General features: G+C 33.8%; 1 protein-coding gene across 1 annotated transcript in view; it reads right to left on the reverse strand.

The window, feature by feature from the left end:
- Nucleotides 1-16007, reverse strand: part of LOC145247270 (organic cation transporter protein-like) — a 139378-nt gene extending 123371 nt beyond the window's left edge. The window contains exon 1 of the mRNA XM_080108875.1: nucleotides 15765-16007. The gene's annotated coding sequence lies outside the window, so the exon portion shown is untranslated. The remainder of the gene's footprint in view (nucleotides 1-15764) is intronic.
- Between the last annotated feature and the right edge of the window lie 1352 nt (nucleotides 16008-17359).

Consider the following 17359-nt stretch of genomic DNA (forward strand, 5'->3'; position numbering starts at 1 on the left):
TTATTCAGACTACAACAGTTTGAATATATTTTGCTTGAACTTCTATTTTTCGGGTAGAAGGTCGTATAATTATAGCACTTATAATACTTATTAAAACATACCTATTCTATATAAATCTTTAACTGTACCGTCAAAGCATTTTTCAATACGTGTGATTAAAATTGTTTATGTGATTCTCTTATGGAAAAAAAATCATTTAAGCGAACTCAGAATTTATGTAATAAATTAAAGCAGTTATACTTTCATTTGTCGGTACTGAAGAAGAAACGCTATTTAATCAAGTAAATAATAAGTTTATTGCAAATAAATAAATACTGCACTTTTCCTACAAGTATCGATTGTGACAAACACGAGTAAAATTTTATGGACCTCAGTCATAACCTCCGCCGCTGCAGCTCTTGAAAAAGAAAGTTTTTATTATAGTTAAGAATTTATTCGTTTTCAGAAAGTTTTCTGCTCATTCCCATCTATACAAGATTTTGCAATATCACATGTGTCCACGTACAATTTTATGAGTATATTTTATGTATCAATTTTAAGTATTTATTTCAACAATTCTCAATAAGTGAGTATTGCTATATAGTAAGTTAAGAAAATATATTTTGACAATGAAGCTACGGAGATTTCCGCATTTCATCGATATAAGAGATCATCAGGACAGAAAACATGGAATTCAGGTGTTCCTGAATGTTTTAGTATATAAACATGGTATTAAATCTTGTTAGCTACGCAACAATATTCTATGTTATTCTCTTCCATGAGTAAGTGTTTCCGTTAACCAATTGTAAGGCTTCTCTCAAACAAATTTTCAGTTGATTTTTTATTTGTATTTTGTTTAACCCACTGTTTAGCCAAATGTCCAAAATAATATCATCAAAATATTCTTTAAAATTATGAAAACAATATTAAAGCCTTACGCAAATATAGTAAGCTTTTTAATAGGAACACGATTATAATTTCTCCTTCAATAGTAACTTAGAACAAAGGATAATAGGATCCAGCTCAGTAAAAATATATTTAGCTGAGAAGATTAATAACTTTCTTTCTACTAACATTGTTTTTCTTTTGCATTTTTACAAAGGAATCACCACTTATCAAGGCCAGGGGGGCACTCGACAATAAGGGTTAAAGTGTGTACAGTGGTCAAAAGAACAATATCAGAGTAATCGTTAGAAGTGTAACCTTGGTAAATTAGAGTACTTAAGGGGAATGGCTCATCAAAAACTTGTTTACATTAGACTTAAAGACGGCCATATTGTAGTCGGCTGGAAAGCAATTAACGGAAGAGAGTTCCACAGGTGTATAGTTCTTAGAAAGAAGCTTTGTTCATGGAATGCTCATTTAGGTTTAGGCACAGATAAAGAGTGGTGAAATTATTGATAATGTTTACAACGAAACAAGTGTTTCTCGTGAATGTTTGGCGAGGGGGCACCATAGATTGGAGCTCAGATAAGCACTTACCATATAAATAACGATAAAACAGAAACAGGCGCGCAACGTCTCTTCTGTGAGAAAGAGGTTGCAGGAAAGAGAAAAGGATATCACCACTAGGCTGCGAAGTCTATTCTGAACTTTGTCAAGGCAGAATAAGTCCTCCTAGTAGCCCCTTCCCAGATGTGACAGCAATACTCCATCCTTGGACTTTCTTGGCTCTTATAGGGTAGAGAATTGCATCAGCAGGTACATATCTACTGAATCGATAGAAAGATCCCATCATTTTTCCAGCGACCTTGGCAACGAATTTGATGTACGTATTCCATTTTAGATCCAATCTATGGTTCTCCTCTTGCAAAACTTTCACAAAACACTCCTCTAGCTGAAACCGCTGTCAATAATTTCCCCCACTCTTTATCTGTGCCTAAACCTAAACGTAGATTCCATGAACAAAGCTTCTTTTTTAGAACTGCACACCTGTGGAACTCTCTTCTGTTTGCCTGTTATCCAGCTGACTACAATTTTGGTGGTCTTCAAGTCTAACGTGAACAAATTCTTGATGAACCGTCCCTTTAAGTAATCCAATTTTCCACATTTCTACTACTGACGATTACCGCGATGTTATCCCATTGGCTAGTCTACACTAAATAACTCTTATCCTCGAGTGGCCTCCAGACCTTGATATGTGGCGACTCGTATATAAAAAAATGCATTATGCACGATACTTTCGCAAAATTCGACCGTGCTATTTTTTTTTAGATAAAAGTGTCAAGTTAAATTCAATTTCGACGATATCTTTTGTAATTGTTCGGTGAAAGTACATAATATTAGGTTGGTCCAAAAATAATGTCGTTTTTTGGCATAAAGTTGAACGTCAAAAAACATTATTTTTGCAGCAACCTGATTGTTAGAAATCGTCACGTCTTTACCATGTTTAAAATTGCTTTCTATATAATAACATATATTTTAGCACGGTATTCAAGTAAACAAAATTTGAAAAGTTTTTACAATTTCTTTGTAAACCGATTTTTTAAAGGCAAGTAACCCTGTTTCAGCCAGATGGCTGCATATTGTGAAAGAAAAGCGAGTAAGTACAGTGTATTTACACATTTTTAATTTACATGAAAGAAACAACAGCAGTGGAAACAACAACAGCATGGAAGTATTCAACATGAAAGTATTTGAAGTTATAGGATTTCTTTATATACCACGTTCCTCGTCTTTTTACAGCCACTTTTTTTTCAGAGCGAAGATCAGATCGTGTGAGTTTCTTACCCGCGATGCTGCTACATACAGTTGACAATGGGTGAAAGTCGGTTCTTCCAGCCATACACCCACCTTGTTCAACGTCTGGCCTTGACTTTTATTGATTGTCATGGCGAAGGCAAGCCTCACCAGGAATTGGCGACGATTCCACGCGATAAATTGTTCATCTTGGTGATTTATTTGTATTCTTGTACTTCTTTCCCTGCATAAAGTTCTGCCAGACACATATAGGCACAGATATATAGATATAGGGATTGAGAACGCACTAAAAATATGATTATTTGCATTTTTTGCATTTTTTGCATTTTTTTTGCATTTCCATACACCAAAAATGGATATGGATATCACTAAAATATTCGCTGGGTCATAAGCTTCATTTCGGTACCTAACTTGCCTGGGTGGGTTGCCTGTAGGCTGAGATAAACCGCATCACACACACAGACAGACAGTAGGAAAATGTACATATAGATAGATAGATGTCGTTTCAAGCGAAAACAATGTTATGTACTAAGTAATTTATACAAAAAAATTACGAAAATTTATCGAGTAAAGTTACTTTTAGTTAAGTGTCATTTTACGGAAAATTGGATAACATTGCATATTTTTAGACGTTATAAAGGAGACACTAAGAGTGTACACACAGGCGGAATAACTCTGGACAATTTTTTGCATTTTCTTTGCATTTCCATACACCAAACATGGATATAAATATCATTAAAACATCCGCTGGATCATAAGCTTCATTTCAGTACCTAACTTGCCTGGGTGGGTTGCCTGTAGGCTGAGATAAACTGCGTCAAACGCACAGACAGACAGTAGGAACATTTATATATAGATCAACTATTAAAAAAAATTAATTTCTAGAAAATAACTTACGACATGGAAAGTAAGTAAATTCTTAATGAAACCACAATTTCATAAAGTATAAAACTTACTTGGAAAATGAATTGGAAATCTAAACTAATATTTTGGCCGTCAATTTGAAATATGACGCGTTACTTACTGTCGTTATCTGTTTACTTATATTTTCTTATTTGGTTTCGGAAGTTTTTAATATTGATGCCTAAGAATTAATGTTTCAAGCTATATTTATTCTATAAAAAATAATTAACTATTAAAATTGTTCTAGCAAACACACCTAGCTTAAAAGAGGAAATAATTCTTACTTTTGTTTTTAAACACAATCGATGTTGGCTAATAATAATTAAAATAAATTAAATTAAATATGAGACAAATTAAAAAAAAATTGATAGGTATAATTTATAATATTTTAAGCAGAAAAATTAAAATAATTATGTAGCAACCAAGAGTTATAACATGGAATTAATTATTAAAATATATTTTCTTTAATGTAATATGCAAATGAAATAGCTTCTATAATGTAGATTCTTTGAATAAATAGTATACACAGAAACCCAGTAAAAGTCTATAAAATATTATATAAGTCTACTTTCAATTATGAAAATTAATTTATGAAACGATGTAGATTTTGCATATATTAACAAAATTGTAAACAAACCAACATACATGATTACAACTTTTGTTATAATGTATATACATACACAAACACATCTATAATATGTGTGTTTGTATGCATGAAGAAAATTCTATTTGTGACCATTTGTAAAAAGGCGTTTACAATTTTTATTGTCATTCTCTAACTTTAAATGCTCTGCAGAATATCACACTTAGATCGTCGTACTCGCAGAGTATAAACTCCATACTTACAAAACTGCTTAAGCGTTGCCTTAAGGAGAAGTGCGTCACACACCCTGGAAAACCTCGTCAGTATGCCCTCTATTTAAGAATTCAGGTGATAAGTCATCTCCCTCTCAGTACAGACTAATAAGTCTCCTGTGTGTCATGAGTAAGCTGCTGGAATCCATATTAAAAAGAGAAGTAGTCAATCACCTCAGCAAAAATAACCTTCTTAGTGACAGATGTGCTAACGGTTATATCTCATAGGATTAGTGAATCTCTCGACAAAGGCTTCCTTTCTAGGGCAGTTGCTCTTGACATATCAAAGGCCTTCAATAAGGTATGGCATAAGGGCCTACTTAACAAGATTTCCAGCTACGGTTTAACTTGAAATGTTTCCTCAATTATTAAATCATTTCTCTCTGATAGGCGTATAACAGTAGTGGTTGATGGGCAGAAATCAGAGGCCCTCAGTATTAATGCTGGAGTCCCTCAGGAGTACATCCTAGGCCAACTCTCTTCCTGATCTACATCAATGATCTCCCAAAACACATACTTAAATCATTCGTTGACATCTATGCTGATGACACGACCATCTATGGAAACACACCAAAGGCCGCAAATGACAAAGTTCTCTCTGATTCTCTCTCCTCTGATCTTGAGCACGTGGTACAGCGGGGAAATAGGTGCCTGGTTACTAAAACCAAGCTCTTATCTTTACATCATCAACGCTCTGATCCCCATCTGGCATCAGTTGAAATAGATGGCTCTCGTCTTGGGGAGGTTCCATGTTTTCACAAGCTTCTGGGTTTGTCCTTTACTCTGATCTGAAATGGAACATGTACATAAAGTCTGTTGCTCAGGTTGCTGGGAAAATGGTGGGATCCTTCTACCGCTCCAGAAGATATCTAACCCCTGATGCAATTCTCTATCTGTATAAAAGCCAAGTACGTCCAAGGATAGAGTACTGCTTCCACATCTGGGCTGGAGCTGCTAAAAACAGCCTATCCTGCCTTGACAGAGTACAAAATAGACTTTGTGGATTAGTGGAGGATGCCCTTTTCTCTTCCCTGCAATCTCTCTCCCACAGAAGAGACGTTGCGAACCTCTCTTTATTTTATCGTTATTTCTATGGCAAGTGCTCATCCGAGCTCCAATCTCTGGTCCCCCCACCAATCTTTCATGAAAAACACCCGTTTAGCTGAAACCACTCTCAGTAATTTTCCCCACTCTTTATCTGTACCTAAATAAAACGTAGATTCCATGAACAGAGCTTCTTTCTTAGAAGTGCATGCCTGTGGAACTCTCCTCCGTTTGCTTCTTTCCCACCTGACTACAACTTGGATGTCTTCAAGTCCAACATAAACAAATTCCTGATGAATCGCCCCTTAAGTAAGACACTTTATCAAATCTCCAATACTAACGATTGCTACGATACTATCCCATTGATTACTGTACACGCAATACCCCTTATCCCCGAGTGGCTTCCGGGCCTTGATAAGTCGTGACCTTCATGCAAAAAAAAACAAAACAAAAGAAAAAAAATAAACAATGCGACGTTTACTTATCAGTCAAACGAGCATAGGATGCACGGGGGAAAACAAATGAATACTTATCTAAGGAAATGGCAGAAATACTAGACGTAGTCCTCCAATCTGTAGCGGAATGGGGATAAAAATGGATGGACACATTCAATGCTGCCACATTCAATAATTAAAAGAAATATTTTAAACTAGAAATAGTTATGGTTAGAGATACATAATGTAAAAGTTGCTAATTTCCTCGGCTTAAAGTTCCAGGGAACTTGAGTTGGAAGAGATAACTACAGAGAATTGCCAGGAGCGCAGCGAGGAAGATGTGCTCTCTTTATCGCTAGAAAGTTACCTACGCCTAATAGTATCTTGTGCCTCTACAAAACCACCATTCGCCTGTGTATGGACTGGTGCATCTACTACTAGTATTTCGCTCTTGGAATAGGTCAAGAGAGAGTCGCCAGACAGATACGCCCTGAACTGTCATCTAAGCTTCGACCTTCGTCCCTCTGCCTGTTCTACAAGTATTTTAATGGTAAGTGCTTTGACGAACTACAAGCCCTTGTACTCTCTCAACGTAAATACACTCGACAAACCCGACAAGCAGCAAGATCTCACCCTACACAGTAGAAATCGCTAGATGTAAGAAAGCCTTCTACTCTAATGGTTTCTTCTCTAGAACTGCTAGACTTGTGAACTCCCTTCCGGGTTCCTGCTTTCCCAACTGTACTGAGATGCAGAAGTTCAAGTGTAATGCTCGACTCCCTACCTAGTATTCCTGCAACATATGTCCTCGATAGTAGCCTTCTACATGAAAGTGACACTGTGCCATGTTTAGGGTGAAAATGAAATTAAAAAGAATTATTTGAACAGGTATGTCATTTAAATTTATGTGATTACATTTCCTAATTCGATTGATGTTTTCAATCACCATCAACAAAGCTCAAGGACGTATTTCAACTGTGTAAATTACATCTACACAGTGCTTGCTTCTTACACAGAGAATTGTGTGTTACGTGTTCTGCAGTCGGTAAACCAAACAATCTCTACATCTTCACAGAAAATCGAACACTAAAAAATATTATGCGCCCACAAGTATGCAGAAATAAGGCATATTAGATAAATGCATGTATATATATATATGTATGTATATATATATACATATATATATATATACATATATATATATATATATATATATATATATATATATATATATATATATATATAAGTGATCGTGTCCGTGTGTCTGTCTGTCTGTGTATCTGTCTGTGTGTGTATATTTCCCTACGCAATCAATTTTTAGTATACAGACTCGAGATTTAAAAAAAAATATATTTTTATTACATTTTCACCCCAAACAAGGCAAATTGTCACTTTGGTGTATGGGGCTACTATCAGGGGTAACAACTACCGGGGTACTATGTAGGGATTTGGGCAGCAAGATGTCGGTTCACGTTATACTTGAACTTCTGCACGTCACTACTGTTCGAGAAGCAGGGACCTGGAATGGAATTCCAAAGTCTAGCGGTTCTGGGGAAGAAACTATTGGAGTAGAAAGATCTTTTACATCTAGGGATCTCTACAGTGTGGGGGTGGGATTTAGCAGCCTGTCGGGTTTGTCGAGAGTGCTCACGTCATGGGGGTACAAATGCTTGCAGTTCGTCAGAGCATTCACCACTAAAATACTTGTAGAGCAGGCAGAGGGATTCAACATTTCGTCGATGGGACAGAGGCTGAAGCCTAGGTGCCAGTTCAGGGTCTATCAGATTTGCGACTCTCTTTTGAACCTTGTCAAGGAGCGAGAGACTAGTAGCAGATGCACCAGCCCAAATGTGACAGTAATACTCCATGCATGGGCGAATGGTGGTCTTATAGAGGTACATTTTATATACAGGATACTGAAATTTGGGAAAATCGATGTGATCGGTTTTCGGCCAAAAAATTTGTCGATTAAGAGATCAAAGTTCAATAATTTGACCTTTGAGAACTTTACCAAACTCCTCCGACAATTTTGGGTCTAAACACTTGCAATTTTAGGTATAGATTCCTTAGACATGGATCTAATTAATAATGTGAGTTGAGCCCAAAACAATGACATGCTAGTATATATATATATATATATATATATATATATATATATATATATATATATATATATATATAAAGAGAGTGTTGTGTAGTTCCAACGAGAGAAAAATATATATTCAAAAGAGTGTAGCCATCAACAATTGTAGGTTTTTCAGATTTTTATCATTTTTTATTTTAAAATATTTTTATAACGCGTTTCAAGCCTCTTTCAGCTCATTTGAGATATTTTTATGTATAGTTTTTTTTAAAGTGAAAGTTTGAATGTCTTTTTGGAAAACATTTTAACTCTGACAACACTGATTTCGTCTTTCAGAAAAATGCCAGTCTCAGACTTTTTGTCACTAATAGTCGGTGTGTTGCTCCAGAGTTCAATAAGAGTTAAGTCCCTTTACTAGGCGAGGGGGCTCTTGGTCTATTTGGTGAAGATTTCTATGGGATTTTATGATTTTCTTTCTTTTTTGATGTGTGCGTATGTGTGTTGCAGTGTGTGCCCGTGTGTTAAGGCGAGAGTTGTCTGCTGTGCGTGTTTAAGCGTGAATGTGTGTGGGTCAAGATCTGTGATTTTTTTCCTTCCACACGTGTGTGCCTGTGTGTGTGTGTGTGTGTGTGCCCGTGTGTGCGCATGCCCGTGCGTGTAAGAGGGAGACAGAGGCAGGATACCTAGATAGGTAAAAGGTCGATTTCCAATCCAAACACACATACATACATGTACTTAGTCACACAAACACTAACTCAAATTTGTTCATCAAACACAAATTTTCATAAATGAACATTCATTAATTCAAAATAACTCTTATAATCTTATAAAAATTTTTATATAAAAATGTTTTGTTATATGATTTCGTTTTTTATTAATTATAACTTACAATACTTTGTTTATCTTCTAGTTAGTACTGTCATCATTTCATTTTCATATGCATGCGTATATATATATATATATGAATATATATATATATATATAATTTTCTTTTCTTACTATAGTATACCTAATTTATATTACATTTCGGACTGTTCTTTGTAATACCAAAATACACTACTGTCGTCGAAAATGGTCGTATCAAGTCCAATGGCCACATCACAGTCGCACCTACAAAATCTGCGATAATTGAACATCTCATAAATAAGTTAAAAAATAAATGGTTGGTAATACTTAATTCCTTGACAAAATTTGCAATATAGATTATATTAAGAAATCTAAAACTGCCAACCTTGTCACGTGTTCAGGAAGATGAAATATGGAAAGCGTGATTGTGAAGAACGCCCAGCCATTTGTGAGAACAGGTCGAAAAAATGCATTAGAAAAAATCATGCATCACATAAGATATGAACAAAAATATAAGAAAACGTATCAGAGCATACCCAAGTTAAAACAGGTCACTGTATAGAAATACATCTCACACTTCTTTAAAGATAAACAAAGAGAGATAAAATACAAGCCAACCGAACTTGTAAAGATAACAAAGGATCTCATTGATTAACTAGTAAACTTAATTCAATTTTATATATATATATATATATATATATATATATATATATATATATATATATATATATATATATATATATACATTTTTTGCCATAGGCTGAGGAGTCCTGGCGATGATGAAACGCGATAAATGCAGTGTAGGTGTAATTGCTTGTCAACCTAATATATATATATATATATATATATATATATATATATATATATATATATATATATATATATATATATATATATATATATATATATATATTAGGTTGACAAGAGTCTTGCGGAATTTTTAATTTGGATTTCAAATCATATATTTTCAAATAAGTTTTCGATATAATACCTTTATTTTATATATCATTTCAAAGAACGTTTTTCCCTCTATCTAATCGTTTAAATTACAATCGTTTTAAAACAATTATATCTTTTTTTTCAGAACGTTTTATGCTAAGCCGAAAAGCTACTGAAATCACTCGTGATATCAAAGAAGCATTTAACCCAGGAACTACTCCAGAAAGATGGTTATTTAAGAAATTCCGTGACTGTTGCGAGGGTCATAAATATGAAGTGCGTAGTGGTCGGCTGTTGTAAATGCTTAGACTTAGGAGTCTTAATCGAAACCAATCCACGCACAACTTTTCAATAACTTGCTTCTTAATTAGACGTAATGCACACGACGATTTCCAATCACTAGAGAAAGATTGGAAAGACAAAAAAAAAAGAAGAAAAACTGATAAATGGGTGCCTCACGAATTGAACGACAACCAAAAGAAACGCCGTTATAAAGTGCTATCCTCTCTTGCTTTATGCAAAAAAAACGACTCGTTTCTCGACCGGGTTTTTAGTTGCGACGATAAGCTCAGTAGTTAGACGAAGCTCCACGACACTTTCCGCTGCCAGAGTTGTACTAAAAAAAAGGTCATGCTGGCAGTTTGATAATCTGCAACTAGTCTCATCCATTACAATTTTTTTAATACAAGTGAAGCCATTACGGTGGAGAAGTACTGTTAACAAACCGATGAAATGCATCAGAAACTTGGACAACTATATCTAGCATTAGTCAACAGAAAAAAGCCGAATTCTCCTCCACGAAATGCCCAATCGCAAGTTGCTAAACCGACGCTACAAGACTTGAACCGATTTGGGCTACGAAACTCTGTCTCTTCCGCCATGCTCTCCAAACCTCTCATCTACCGTACTACGTTTTAAAGCTTCGACAACTTTCTGCGTGAGAAAATCTTAAAAAAACTGAGCGATATCAAAAACTCCTTCAACGATTTCATCTCCCACCAAAACGCAAGATTTTTACGTTACTGGCATAAATGCACTTTTTCCGTTGTGTTAATTCTTATAGTGCTTATTTCGATCAATTTTTTTATTTTATTTAAATCAAGATATGTTCATCTGACTTTAAAAGTTAAAATACTCAGGGACATTTTTAGTCAACCAAAACAAAACACCAGTACAAGCAAAAGTAGTTAAATTGCATTCTAAAAAAAACCGCGATAGAGACTTCTTGAATCAGCGCTTATCGCAAATTTAAGCACAGTTAAACAACGTGGAGGTTTCTATAATTTATCCCCATTAATAAATAAACTTCTATTAAAAGAACATTATTTAATTTTAGACACAGATTAACTCTCTCACACTATAAAAGCACTTTCCATAATAATAATTACATATTATCAGTCAATAGATTACATTAAAATATACACTCATTTCATTTCAATTTCACAGACATCTTGAATTATAAAGGATATATTTTTCCAAAAAATAGATGAATTCCATCATATATTTTTAACTATATGACGTTATAATGTCGCTGTCTCTTTTTGACGTTCACGAGACCACAATTCTCTAGACAAGACTCGGATAATGAACTAGTTGTGTATGTATACTTGGCGTCGAAATTGTCCCACTTTGTCCAACACTCTAACCCTAATCTGAAATTAAGCAAAAACTAATGAAATGACAAACCGAACAAATATTACGATCAAACCCAAATAAAAGCAATTCGACTTCTTCCTTGAATGCCAAATTCATAAATATCTTACGGCTTAGAATAACCTAGATGATTCAAAGTCATACCACTTAGTAAACTTCCAAGATATCTTAGAGTTAAGTTAAATTAACCTACACTCATCAACCCATCTTAATTACTTCAACATGAAAGGATATCTTCCTTCTCTTCCATAAGGACCAGGATAGATATATGCACGGGCTTAGAGTCCGTATTCGTAGCATACATCCTTCCAACTAGAGAAGTACGTCTTCAATCGGTTGATCCGGCTTTTATGTGCTTTCCACTAGCCTTTCGACACTGCTTTATAACAAATCTAATTGGTCCCGCACTGTCATAAGCTTCAACCTCTGTCCCATCGCCCAATGTTGCATCCCTGTTCTTGTTTTACAAGTATTTAAATGGAATGCCCTCTGATAAAATCATTGCACTTGTTTCCACTCGAGGTAAACAGCCCCGACAAACTCGCCTAGCAAAAAAAAATTAAATCCTTTCACTGTAGATGTCCCTAAATACCAGTAAGTATTCTACCCTAAAGGTTTATTCCCCCAGACAGACTTTAAAATATCCTTCCTGATACATGTTCCCCTTACTGTACTGACATGTAAAAGATTAAATGTAACGTAAAGCGACATCTGCCTCATCTCCACTTAACATGGTGCTAAATAGTAGTACCTAACGTTCAAGAACCAATGGTTTTGTTTGAAGTGAACGTGATTAAAAAACAAACTTAGACGTAAAGGGAAATTATGAATGTGTTTTGTTTGTGAATCAGTGCTATTTTGATTTAAACATTTTTATTTTAACTTGAATTTTTTTATATATTATAAGTTTATTCTTTTATTGTTTGATTCTAGCTGATGGCACCAAAATAGGCTTGAGATATTTAAAAGTAAAAACTAATTAACTCAACGAGGTTCTTAGATAGTACTTGATAACAAGAGCACAATATTTTTTATTATTTATTCGAAGGTAAACAGTTATATTTGGTTGATAGAAACAGCCATCTGTTTCAGTCAATGAGACTTCGTCAGACAACCCCGAACCATTCGACGATATAAAAAAAGGACAATAAGGAGCTCTTCAACAAAAGAACATAAAAGATGCGAGCTCTCTAAAAATAATCAATAAGTATAGAGAAATCGTATTGCAACCTTTCTGGAAAATCGTTCGATATTACCATGACTCACATCGACAGCTGGATATATAGACAATATACATTTGAAATTATTAAAGTAATTAAAGTGAAGCGTACTTTACTAGAACAGTACGTTGTGTTAGTCGATAGGGGTTAAGTTAAATAATAGTTATCTATTCTACTTATGCTATAATCTAATGCGTACAAAATAACGAACATTATAATTAAGTAGTCACTTATTGTCATAGATGGTTTACAATCATGATAATATATGCACGTTACCTAACTCCGATAAAGTAATGTAATTTTAATTTTAATCACTATTATTTCAATTAATAACAAGTAAAATTGACACCTTATATAACACATATAATAATGCGATAAAATTAACAACTTATATAAAGCCTATAATAATGTGATAATATTGTTAATTGCTTTAATAATTTTTAAAATCATAGAAATAATAAAATGCAGTGATTGGGCCAGGGTATTCCCTTTGTCACATTTATCAAAACAAAAACATTAAACTCAATCATAAAAATCATAATAAGTAATATTTAAAGAAAAAATCTTTTTTTTTTTTTAATCCTGAGTGTTACGTTTCTAATCGATAAGATTACCGTGATAAAAGAAAAACCATGTGTCCTGTGAGGATTTCAGAAGGGAGGTGGTATTTTCGTAACCCTCAGCATTTTTTCCTATTTCCGCTAAAACACAGCAACGCGTGGCCGAGTACAGTAGTAAAAAAAGTGAGATAGAGTTAATAACGAATTGAATATGGCAAAAAGCAGGAGAGATGACAAAACAAAAAAGGAGGAAGTGAGAGAGAAAAATAAAAAAATAAAAACATAAGAATTGAGCCCTATTACTATAATAAAGTATAAAACGCTAAGCGGTTATAGACTCATATATACATATTCACATTGAAACATATATCTACATACATACATACATACATACATACATACATACATACATAACACATATATATACACAAACATATACGCACAAATATACACATAAACAAACATACGTATTATTATTATTATTATTATTATTATTATTATTATTATTATTATTATTATTATTGCTTTTTTTTGCTGCACTGTTCTTTATTTATGCACGCTTTAGCCAGGAAAGAATGAAGTACTGCTTCGGTATCGTTCTTACTAAAACGAAATTGTTATTTCTGGTATATATTTCCATGCGAATTACTATTTCGAGTTCTCCTAACCCCTGTGTCTCTTAATTTTTAATCTGCTACAATTTAAATCCCGTGATTACGGTCTAGTGACAATAAAATATACCATTCATGTACTTGTCGCTTGCAATGGATTTAGCTGAATACGGTTGGCGGGTGTTCTGTAACTATTCTGTAGTTTCGCCTAACGATTTAATAAGCAAAAAGAGAATACTTGATTATATATATAGGGAATTTATTATATATATTCTTGGTTGGGGAGCGAGATGAAGGACCGTTTGAATAAATGCACAGTGATTTAAATTTGTAATTATTTAAAAAAAATCCTGTATAACTGGCGAAGGGTGCTGTGTTTTACATTTGTTCTTAAAATGGAACGGAAATTTAAATTTCGTTCCGTTTTAATCTTTAATTTTTTCTTGTGCTCCCTAAAAACGAAAGTAATCGAAAGTAATCGAAAGTTTAACACTCATCAGCCATATATATATATATATATATATATATATATATATATATATATATATATATATATATATATATATATATATATAAATGAAAGTTTTATTTTTGGTATAAAAATTAAATTCTATAAACAAAAACGAAATAACTTAATTTGTAAACGAAATAAGGGCGTTAGCAATTAGTCGCGTGCTCTAATGTAATGAATGAATGCGTGAATGTAGGATTGACATGGAATTCTTAAAGATAAACTAAAATGACCGAAAAATGGGCTAAAGTGACTTAAATAAATGAAAATTAAATGACTTAGAATGACTTTAAAGTAACTTAAGAATGAATTGAATGACCGTAAGAATGACTTGAATTCTTAAAAAATAACTGAAATCCTTCAAAAACAACTTGAATAATCTGGAGAATGACTGGACCTAATGTAAAAATGTACCGAATGTAAAACGGAACGAAATGTAAATTTCCGTTCCATTTTTAAAACAACCGTAAAACAGCGCAAGTTTTACCAAAAAAACATTTTATTTTCAGTTATTCTGTATTTTCACCTAACAATGCAATAAAACTTTAAGTTAACGTGAAAAAACTATAATAAAAAATAGTACGCTAATATAAGTGCATACCGTCTTCGAAACAGTAACTATAATAATATGTTGGTTTTCGGGGCAAGGCTGAAAGCGTCGTATCTGTTCCGATGCTGCACATTCATAAGGCAAACACACACGCACACGAGGAAGCAGAAATTTATTTACGAACGGAAACATGGAATCCTATCCTAATTAAATAACAAAACTTTTTTCGTGTAGTTATCATTTATTATTTATTATGAACTGCAATACTTTGTGTCAATAAATTCACATATCACCGTAAAAAATAATAAAATCTATACATCGAAACAGAAAACAAAATAAACAAATGGAGGTTTTTCGTTTCATTGTGATGTATAAAAAACAAATCTCTCTCTCTCTCTCTCTCTCTCTCTCTCTCTCTCTCTCTCTGCCGATCCGATAGGAAACGGATATGTAAATAAACTGAGCCCGTGTTTAGAAAAAAAGAGGGTGGTAATGTATAATTAAACGGAAAATATGTAAATGTAAATATTCCCAGAAAAAAAAGAAAATAACAAAACAAAGTATAGTTGGCTATAATGTAAATATATGTGTGTATGCTGGCATTAAGGTGATTTAGTGTTCGTTAAGTAAAAGGAATGTTATCATTCCAATAATCCATTAATATCGGAATGAGTTGTATCAGCTAATAATCTGAAGTTTAACATTGTAGAATGTAAACAAATGTTGACCATATAGGTATACGCTTTAAATGGTTAGGTTTTAGGCTTAAAATAATAAAACGTGTATTGATATATCAATTAAATAATAATATTAAAATTTCATTTAAGAAAATAAATGTTAGTAATTTGAAATTTAATTATGAAAACTGTTGCTCACCTTACTTAAAACTCCATGACTTCTATTGAATACCGGAATTTAAAAAAGTAATCGTCGAGAAAACAAAGTTGATACTCGTATATATTTTAAGGGAATGAAAAGACAAGTGTACTGATAATGTTTGCTTAACGCATTAGATAGCAGTTATAAAATAAAATAGTGAATACTGCTATGGCAATAAGAGAATCCTGTTCATATGCTATGAAATGGTGAGATAATTGGATTTTTATGCTCTAATAAGCCGCCCATTTGTTCCAAATTATAATTGATAAACGATTATACACACACACACACACACACACACACACACACACACACACACACACACACACACACACACATATATATATATATATATTTATTACAAGAAATGTAGTACATAAAATTAAACGTCTCGGATGTAAGCGTGATACAGAAAATACCACACACGCTATCGTATTAATATTCCTCCATCGCCAAACCGGAAGTGACAAAGGTTTTAATTAAGGCTAGTCGATCGAAAAAGGGGATATCTTTCGAAAATATTGGCGAAAAAAGCGACCCCTTCTTTTAGAAAAGTGCCCAGTTGAGGGTGAAGAAATTAATGTCTTTAGCGAATTTTTCGATATTTTTCGTCCGAAAACAATCTTCAAAACGATTCTAATATTGTGAAAGGCCGTCGCCTCTGTCGATAGTTTTAGGCACAACCTGTTACGAGCTATATGCGACTTTTATTTCATTGCTTTCTTGTTATTCTGGACTGACGTTTTACAAGAAGTAAACGTAGATCAGAAGTACATACAAATACCAGACATTACCCTGAACATGGTTGCTACCAAACTAAGGGCTCTCAAGGTCTTTTCGGAAGAGCAGCGTATGAATGTTGTTGACAATGTCGTCTAGCAAGTCCCTTCCAAAATGTGAAGAACTTGATATATCTACAGAGAGAAGAATCAGAAGAAAGAACAGAATGCCAGGAGAGGAGGCAAGAGATGCTGGATTGTCATTTCAGCAGAGGACTGAGAAAGTAACGGTAGAGTGTCTGGACAGTTTCCATATCGAGTTGGATGCCAGAGTAAATGACATTTAAAAAAATCTGCCGTTCAGCCAGATCATATTTTTTGTGCCGGCGAGGGAGCAATACAGTTGTCTGTTGCGAAGCTCACAACTGTGTATGATGACCTATCTGAAGAAGACATTTGTCTAGAAATTCCACGTTTAAGGCGGCACCTACAAACAGCTGAAATAAACTTCGAAGAAGCCAAGCATTGGACTGTACTGCAATTCCTACAGTTTTCACCAAGTGGGGATTGTTTAGTCATTACCATATCTTACACTTTCTTTCTGCCAATATGTGCTTCTGTGGCATCGTGTGAAAGAAGTTTCTCAAAAATGAAACATAAAAAATTACCTCCTATCAACCATGAGCCAGTCGAGACTGTTGCATCTGGCTATTCTGTCCATTGAAAACGAACTTACAAGACAAATAGATTTTGACAATGTCATTGACCAGTTTTCCACAAGGAAAACAAGAAAACATTCATTGTAGGACTATAATATCGAAGGTACATCCTTTCGTGAATTACTGTGTTTTGCATTTAAATGTTCTAAAAGTG

Source organism: Euprymna scolopes, chromosome 25 (genome assembly GCF_053919585.1).
Source record: "Euprymna scolopes isolate OS-2025 chromosome 25, ASM5391958v1, whole genome shotgun sequence".
NCBI lineage: Eukaryota > Metazoa > Mollusca > Cephalopoda > Sepiida > Sepiolidae > Euprymna > Euprymna scolopes.